Source organism: Silene latifolia, chromosome X (genome assembly GCF_048544455.1).
Source record: "Silene latifolia isolate original U9 population chromosome X, ASM4854445v1, whole genome shotgun sequence".
NCBI lineage: Eukaryota > Viridiplantae > Streptophyta > Magnoliopsida > Caryophyllales > Caryophyllaceae > Silene > Silene latifolia.
Window position 1 is genome coordinate 44,305,487 of NC_133537.1, and position 10,301 is coordinate 44,315,787.

The window sequence follows — 10,301 nt, forward strand, 5'->3', positions numbered from 1 at the left end:
TTATGGCTAAATTAGGGCTACCTTCGAATTACTTAATTTAGGGGGAAAACAATGAACAATTAGATTAGGGAGAAGATGTTATACGAAATTCATTGTTATGATCCCTAATTTAGTCGATCATATTCAAAATTAGGGTTTCGTTAATTTGATGCAAATTAACGATTGATGCAAAAGTAATTGAATATGATAATTAGATTTTGCAGAAATTAATGTAATTGAATAAAATTAATGTAATTGAATAACAAATAATTCTATTTTTAAGTAATTGACTAAATCTAAATGGAAACAAAATAAATGAAATAGGAAAAAAACTAACCATAAATTAGTTAACTATATATGCAAAATGACTAACCTAACCCTAAATTAACCCTAAATTATTCTAACCTATTCCACTACGGTTTGCCACGTGTCACTCAGCTATTGGTTTGTGTACAAAAAATTTGTACACCATGTGTATCTGTAGCCTTTTCGGTAACTAAATGATATGCTAATAAAAAGTTTATATACATTTCATGACATTACTCAATTTTTTGTTTAATTTTATAGTTTCTTTTTTTTTTTCAAAAAATAAAAGCTCTACACATACCGCGCATTCATTGCGCGAAATCTAAACTGGTATCTCTATTATGAAGTTCTATCGCACTTGCCTCCGAAAATCTATTCAAATTTCTGAGAGCCACAACTTTACAAAAGAGCACCTTAGCAATGAAAAAACAAATCTTTAAAACATATCTTTTTGGAGAACACTTGTCACTACACAAGTGTATTCAAATGTCTCATATTATAACTCATACTCCATGTAAATTTCTGTATCTCTCGGTCATTTGTTTAACTTTAATTTTGGCAAAGACTAAGAAGAGGGGAGGGGATCATTATGAAAATGTTGTTATTTAATGACAAGTGTACAATGAAGTATGCGGATGATTAAGTTACCTTTAGAAAATATTTCCAACATAAACAGAATAGGTAAACAAATGACCAAGACGGAGGGAGTAGAATAGTAGATTCATAGCCTTGATTATTTGAGATTTGTAACTTCATCCATAAATCATTATTACATTACAAAACAAATGATGAAAAATCAAATAACTTAATTAAACAAAATTTTACTATAATCCTGCCCATACAAAATTGAAAACATTGATTTTCAATCGGCAAGAACCATATAACAATGACTTATCTGTGAAATCTCTGGGTTACTTGTGCTGGTACAACATTACAGATATGCTTTCGTATGAATGTTAAAAACTCCTTTCATATTTCCTTCTCTTAGCAGATGATAAAAAGCATCGTTAACGCCTCAGTTAAGGAATAGGGCTCTCAGATAAGAGACCGTCCCATTAAAGACTTACTGATCATCACATATCCTTGGCAGCCTCGGCTTGCCGGGCTCCTACATTGAAGAACTCGCTAATGACTTCAAGAGGCATGCCCTTAGTTTCAGGAACCTTCAAGTAAACAAAGAACCAAGAGATGATGCAAACCACGGCATAAATACCAAAGACCCCAGCAAGGCCTATGGACGAGAGCAAAGCTGGGAGGGAATATGTAACGATGATATCTCCGAACCAAAAGGTGAGAGAACATATAGCAATGCAAAGCCCACGGACCCTTGTTGGGAATATCTCCGAGCATAGGATGTTGGGTATGGGCTCAAATCCCATGACAAAGCAGCAGAAGTAAGCTACGACACTGGCAGTGGATAATGTTGCATGGATCATATGCTGCTCATATCAATAATGTTGGAAAGAACTAGAACGATTAGAGATGCTATTAAGACAGGATGTCAGGAAGTGTATTTAGCAGCAGAAACCTGCAAACATGGAAAAAAGAAACGATCAAATATTTTGATTATATACAAATTTATTTATTTATAAGACTGTATTATAGTAACTTGTCATGTCAACTTTGTTCTGATAGGAAGATATCACTATCTAGTACGGAGTGCTTGACTTGCTCTGACAATAAACTTATTGTGCCAACGTCTTACAGGAGGAAACTGATTGTATCAATATTGCCAAGTGTGCACATTTATTCTTTTTGCTAAAGGTAAGTATCAAACTAGTGGTAATTTAATTTGGATATAAAGTTAAGTTAATAAAATTACCTTCTTCCAGAGAGATCCATTAACCTCATAGCAAGGCCAATGGCAAGGAGCATTAAGGCCCTGTTTTTTTGGACTTAAAGTCACTTAATTTAAGTTCACTTCAGATCCTATAAGTTGATTCGATTCGATTTAGTTGATTCAATAAGTTGATTCGAGATCCAATAAGTTGATTGATTGAGACCTATAAGTTGATTTCGTTGGATTCTATAAGTTGATTCGAGATCCTATAAGTTCGATTCGATTGATTCGAGATCTTATAAGTTCAGTTCAAGTTCAGATTCTATAAATTCAGTACAACAAAATTATATACGGAGTATTATTTTTAAAACCGATGCAAAAACATTTGACATTAATTATTCGATACATATATACATTATTATTTTTAGTACAAAATTATCACTCCTCTTATTATTTTTTATCGTAATGTAATCGTAGTATAAGGTATGAATAAACCAATGTATATAAAGCGGAAAAATGTTATTATCTTACCTTGTACTTTAAACTATATTTTCTTATCAATGTTCTTGGCTACCCATTAATTTATTTTAAAAAATTTATTTCATCTCAATAAAAATTTGCGTTTTTTTATAATACAATAAGTCTCTCTTGTGACGGGTATATCTATCACAAACTTGTGACGGGTCAAATATCACCGACTTGGGTAGATAAAACAAAAGTAATAGTGTATAGGGAATCACAAAACCCTTGTCTTCATCTACCTAAATGAGTTTTATTTGACCCGTCACAAGCTTGTGATGGATATTATCCGTCACAAATGAGAATTTGTGTTTACAACAACGTTAACAACAACAACAACAACGTTAACACCACCACCAACAACAACAACAATAATTAAGTTAATTTAAATTTGGATTCTATAAGTTCAGTTCAGATCTTATAAGTTCAGTTCAATTCAGATTCTATAAGTTCAGTTCAATTCAGTTCAGATCCTATAAGTTCAGTTCAGTTCAGATCTTATAAGTTCAGTTCAATTCAGATCCTATAAGTTCAGTTCAGATCCTATAAGTTCGATTCGATTGATTCGAATCCTATCGATTCGATTCGATTCGATTCGATTCAGATCAAATCCGTTTCAGTCCAAAAGAACATGGCCTAACAATGTTGTCAAAGCACTAATAAGGAGAGACGCAGAATCTGAACTAAGACCCAGATTCGATAGCAGAACATCTACTCCTGCCTGTGAAAGAATTTGAGGATGCCGAAGAACTGGATTGATTAAAGACAAGAAAAGCATCAAGAATCATGATTATTTTTATGCGGCATTGATAGCATTGTTTTGTGTCGGTCTAAGAGGGTGATTTTATCACCCTCGTGTCTTTTAATATGGGTCGTTTGGTTCACTTTTCCTAACAATTGGCAATCGGTTATATGGTGGTAACTTGTGCATTTTTACTCGGTTGAGCACATAATCCTTATGCATGGAACCCGAGCGGCAATAGAGCACCTTTCAAAGGTCAAGATAAGGCACAAGAAGATCATTTGTAACCCGGAAACAAGTTGGGAGAAGTAGGAATGAAGACTAGAAGAAATGAAGGCAATTGAAGAGGTCTAGCTCGTGGCAAATAGAAATCCCAAAATGCGAGCCGGTCTGCGACTCTTGAAAAAAAGTCTTGCAGTGCGCAATATTGCGCAGTGGAACAATGCTTGCGCGACTGCGCGACTGCGCGACTACGCTGCGGGTTTTTCTAATCTCGTTTGTGGGCTTCTTAAGTGGAAATCTTTCTAGGTTTTCGTGAAACCCTATATATACCCGAGAAGTTTGAAGACCTGGGATTATCACCTACCATCATATCATCTCTTCTAATCTCATTCTTAGGGTTTAATCTTGTAATAATTTAGAAGACTATTTGGATGCAAAGTTGTAATCTTTCTTTATTTCTTTGGGTTTTGAAGACTATGGAAGGCTAAATCCTTCCCATCTTGGTGTAATTCATCCAAAGTTTCCAACTTTGGTTTTGTAAGACTCTTTTAATCTCCTCTTATTTATCTAATGAACTTTTCTTGTGCTTTATTTCTTATGTTGAGTAATTGATTGTTTGGGTTGGCCATCCTTGCATGTTATTTACTTGATTATTGCAAATCCTAATGAAATGGTTTAATTTAGTTGGGATTGTTGAAGCAAGTTTGTTGTTTGTTGATTTGGTTTAAAGGATTCATGCAACAAATAGGAAAGTTCATGTCTTTTGCTCATTTGTATGGTTTAATCTTATGAGGAATTGATCCTAGCTTCATCTTTTGGTTGAATTCTTAATGCTCATGCTTAGTCTCTTGTCATGGTTTAATGATTTGTTGCTTAAGTTTGAAGGATATGTGTAGATGGTTTAATTTGCATGTATCAACATCTTGAGGTGATAGTATTGGGTAGAAATTAGGAGGAGAATTATAAAAGAGTCAAGCTTTACCATTGTTGGTTACTAAGGGAGGATTGCACCAAGTTCTCTTAATTATTGAATCATCTTACTCACCAAGTGTTTGTTATATTGCTTGTTAGACTAAGATTGCAAATTTCACTTTGTTTCATGTTGCAAATCAACTCAAAAACCCCCCTTTTTATGTCTCTCTATTGTTTGCCATTGTGAATAACCATTGTTTGTTTATAATCTTGTCTTTAGTAGTCAATAGTTTACATTTCAAGTTTTTAGCTTAAAAGACCTTCTCTTGGGTTCGACCCTTACTTGCACTATATTACTTTATCATTTAGAGTAGTCTAGAGTATAGTTTGGCTTATAAATTGTTAATTTGGTACGCTAATTCTAGTATTTTAACGACCTAGTTTATTGCTTATCAGGCATACAAAATAATGAAACTATGGTATTAAATCTAGGCCACGTCAATAATGCACGACTGGTTTATCAAGGTTAGACTGCAGTTTGAAGCAATATCTGCCGCGTTTATGGCACAATGATTCATTTCAAAATCAAGTCTCAAAGTGAGAGTTTACTGCAGAATGAAGAACCACTTCAATAATTATGGAATGGCCTAACTATGAGTACTAATACGAGGGATTTGTTCCATATTTCCATCACTGTGATGTCAAAATTATGAAGCCTGTGTATTAAATCTAGCACCCGATACTGAATCACGGCCAAGTTATCAAGGTTTTACTTTTAAGGGATAGACTTCTTTTCTGAAGAAAAATACTCTGTCAAGTTTCAAGTAGAAAGTCAAGAGTCATAGTTATTAATAATAATGAAGTCACGGTACAACATCTAGGCCATGACACTGAATCACTGATTTCAGTGACTCAATGAGAATTGCAGCACACATTGACCAAACTACCGAAAGCCCCTTAAAAGCTTATATTTCCTACACAGCTTTGCCATAAACATATAGAACATGCCATGCGAACCAGGAAATCAAACAATATTAGGAATGAGAATGATAAAAACAGTTCAATTTGGAGGAATTTTATAAAACATCCTGAGAACAAAACTAATTAAGCACGCCCACTATCTTACGAAATAGTTCATGTATTCGATTTTATCCGTCCCAAATAACTAGCCAATAATTTGTGTTTTCTTTTTAGACGTGTATTTTGAGGTAGTTTTGGTGGAAAATCAGGTTGGGACTTCCTCACCCAATTCCGTGTGCTTACTTAAGAAAACAATCCAAAAGCAAACATAAACTATTTTCTAGAAGAGACAAAGGAAAGAATAATTAATTGCACAAGAATGAGCTATTTCTCTTTTAATAGCAGTCTAAGGTTTCTCTTCACCTGCTGGAGTATCTGAAGTCCAATCCCGACAATCAATGCACGCTTTACTCCGGGCTCAAACAGCTCCATCCAGCTCGGCCCATTCGTTGCTGAAACCGACGATTTAACCACACATTCTTCAAAGGGAGAATCAACCTTGAAATCCGTGACACAAAGGGTGGATTGACTGACCAATCCAGCAGCTTGGACAACTGTCCATTCCCTGTAATATCAGCAGACTGAATAGAAACAAGAGAGCCACGTCTTGATCCCATACCGGGGTCTTTGTGAAGATAAACCCTTTTCAGTTCACTTTTACCATCCTGTCCTTTCTTGTCAGTTCGTTTATATGCTAACTGCCAACCACCTCCAATACCTGCCAAAATGTTCACACATAGTTCAGTACTTCCATATGTATCTTGAAAAGGGATGAACAAGACAAGGATCAAGCAAAGAATGTCGGCTAGTTTCACCGGTAATACCAACGAGTGAAGGCGCTCATGGCCAAATTCATCATCATCAAAATTGCCCTTGTGGCTGCCTTTACTACCAAATAAAAGGCTAATGTTTCCTTTGAGGCTAAAAATTCGATATCCTTTGATGATACCTGTACAGAATAACAAGGTTCGTATAATGATAGCCTATCACTACCCATTCCCCTCTAAAGATCCTATTAACAAGGTTTGTATAATAAACACCACACCTAGGACAGGAAAAAGGTAAATTTAAGATTTGGTATTATATTCTGATACCTGTGCTATTGACTACTTCGCCAGCTTGCATTAGACTGCTATTACGCCTCATGTTGGGGATGCTGCCACTTGATGGAGGCAATGTATCCTTTTCAAGAACAGACGCATTAGGTGAGAGCAATGGTGTCTTCAGGTTATCATCAGAGTCGCCATCTGCAGCATCAACATCAGATGTGGCATCCTCGCCATGGCTCTCCACCTCCCAATTTTCCTGCAGCATTGAACATGCTCCCAAAGTTCGGGAAGATAGCACTCCGCATACTTCCTGTTTGGGGAAGTGCCTCATGTACACTGCCGAATAGCGTTACAAGTGGGTCCATCATATTTGCCATGCTTCCATAACGAGAGACCAACCCGAGCATGCTTTGCCCAGTAACAGGTTTTGCAATCCAAGATTGACCTTGCTCCGCACCATATAGCTTGATTTGTCCCTTATCTAGGGTGGCTTCCTCATCATTATCGGGACCTATCATATACTCTTCGATAGTTGTATCCTCTCCAGTTCCAAGACCTTCAACAAGCAATGCCATCTCACCTACATAGCAGCACGTAAATCGTAATATAATACGTGTTTAGAGAAAACTTTTAGATTATAGCTAGCATCATGGAGTTGTATATATTTTTCATTCATCCAAAAGGGGGTTTGAGGTTGATTTCTAGATAAGTAAAAATGAGCCTTTGTGTACACAAGAAATTCAATGAGAGCAATGTCATTGAGCTGATCTTGTATTTTAATGACATGCTTCTCATCAAGACTTCTAAGTTATATCCCTATGGAATCCGCAAAATTTTGGCAAAGGAAGAGTTTCAACATGAAAAGCCTTGACAAGGTACAATATATATTGGACATTAATATCTACAGAGATGGGGAAGGAACCGCTTGGGTTCACTGTGAAAGGTTATCAGGTGAGATGCGTAAATGTACTTTCTACATGTATGTCGCTCTAAAGAACATTTGTTTTATAATGAATTTCAAAGTAAAAACACTTTCATTTCAACATGAAAATTCACACTTTAGCACCATTTGAATACAAGAATTTCAGCAAGCAAATTCAGGATCATAAGCCAAAGAGCAACTTTATAGAGCGATATAAACATGATAACCACAGAAACAAGGATGCTCATTGTTAGATGTCAAGAGTTAGTCAAACCTCTGAACATCAAAACAAAGATATTTACAGTTTTAAAAGGTTGCGTCTATTGTAAATTGTGACAATATATCTCACGTAATTTGATCACCAAAGTCAAATGAGGAGGATATAAATGGATGACGGGATACTTACCAGTGACATCTTCTCTGCCACGCAATTTTTGTAGGACCTTCTTAGCCTCAGCCATTCTTCCTTTACTGACAAGCCACCTAGGGGATTCCGGCAAGTAAAATACCATCAATGCAAAATATAAAAGTGATGGAATAGAAAGAACACCGAGCATCAATCTCCAACTAGGCGCCTCCAACAAAGACATGCCGAAAACCATGCAATAAGACATAAACATCCCTCCTGAGCCAGTGAACTGTGGGAGGGTATTTAGCTGCCCTCTAATTTCTGGAGGAGCAGTTTCCGAAATATAGACTGGAACAAGAGTAACAGCCAGGCCAACTCCAAAACCATCAAAAAGCCTCCCCAAAAGTAAGATATATACATTAGGAGACCAAAGCATCACAAGGCCGCCAAGGAAGTATAGTAATGATGAGGCAATTAGCATTGGACGCCGCCCTACAGAATCTGAAACGGGGCCTGAGAAAGTTGTGATAACAGTGGCTCCGATGAGGGACATGGCCACAATAAGCCCTTCCAGGGTTGGTTGAGTTTCAAGCTTGAATTCCCTCTTGATATAGATAACAGCCCCTGCATTATCGTCAAATAAAATCTTGTTTACTAAATCAACTTTTCAAATAATACAAGCATCAATAACAATCAATGTAATACCATACCTGCAATAGTTGCATTATCCCACCCTTGCAACAAGTTGCCCATAGTTGCAGCAAGCGCTGCAAACACAGCCCATTGTTATTCCGTTTACTAATCATCAATTCTCCATTGTTATTCACTATCAGCAGTTATTTCTTTATTTTTTTTGGGTGTAAAGGGACCTACACAAACACTTTTGATGCTTACGGGTTTTGAAAACAGGTCATGAATACCGCATTACCACTCCTCAATAAATTGAGCAGGTAATCTTTTAAACACACTTAACACAGGGATTGCGTAACTACAACATACAATGATTTCCACCGCAAACCCTCCATCATTCTACTACAAAAGACCAAATCTTTTTTTCTAGCTAACAGAAGAATTACAGATGATCTATATACATTACATATTTAAATATAACATCATCTCATCAATCAAACAAGCATACGATGAAATCTAGATTCCTCAGTCCTCACTAAAACATAAATCACACATCATTTAACCGCATTACAATTTTACTTGCATTATACTCCCTCCGTCCCAATCATTTGTTTATCTTTATCTTTTAATCAATGGTAAACAAATGATTCAGTACGGAGTGAGTACCATTACCATAGGAGTAATAATAAACAAAAAAACATACCAGTACCAGTTAATCACCTGAATTCCAAACTAAACCATCGTATTAAATCTCCATAAAATACTATAGATCAAATATTTTAGTAATTACATCAGAATTATACATGATTAACAAGCATAACATATGATTTCAAACAAATAAACTATTCTTATGCCCAGAATTCTAAAAATAGATATAATAACTAACTAACCAACAACAAATCTTCAGTCCACTAAAAAAAATTCATACTTAAAGTGGGTTACAATAAAATCACGCATCAAATTCATGTATGATTAAAAACATGTCAAGAACTATCTCAAAAAAAAAAAAAAAAAACATGTCAAGAACATACCTTTTTTTTGCCCTCAGAGGTCCTTAACGTTTGCTATGAATTATACTCCTTCCATACCACACCAATGGTAACATTGAGAATCTTGACAATATTCATGGTCGTAGAGAATCTTCGATATTATTCTTAATCTATAAAAATATAGTTACGTGAGATCTTGTTTGATTTATCGTCATGAATGCTATAAGAATATCAAATTTTTATAATTTTTAATAATGTCAAACTAAAGATATTCACGTTACAAAACGTGTCTCGACAAGTGTGAAAAAGTCAATGTTACGATTTGTGTGATATGAAGGGAGTATTTATGCAATTGAATATATGGTCATGCATTATAAAGGTCACCCACTAATTATTAAAACCACTGAATCCCAAGATTGAGACGGAGAGGAGATTACTGTTTAGGTATTTTTACCCAAATTGATTAATTAGGGTCAATGTAGTCTATATTCGTTGGTCGATTGTATGATGATTCGTATGTTAATAAGTAAATAGGAAAATAAAGTGCGTAATGTAAATTGACACGTAAGACTTTGGTGACGCGGAAAACTCAATGTGGGAACAACCGCGGGAGGGACGGTACCCTGCCAAGTATTGCACTATATAAATTGGAGGATGATTACAATTATGGCACGAAGCTTAATCCTGCTGACCCTAGGTGTCAGGCCTGCAAGATCTAGAATGAACGTATATTGTCTGCAGAGATGTGGTCTTGAATGTTGATGTATGAATGCGGGTCTCTAATGAATGAATTCTTGATTCGCTCCCTTGGCTATTTATAGGGTAAGAACCCTAGGTATGTCCTACCTTGAATATGGAAAGGGAATATAATTTCCATAAGGA

General features: G+C 35.7%; 1 pseudogene; it reads right to left on the minus strand.

Annotated features, from left to right (window-relative positions):
* Positions 1-982: 982 nt before the first annotated feature.
* Positions 983-9,429, minus strand: LOC141623276 (monosaccharide-sensing protein 2-like; annotated as a pseudogene).
* Between the last annotated feature and the right edge of the window lie 872 nt (positions 9,430-10,301).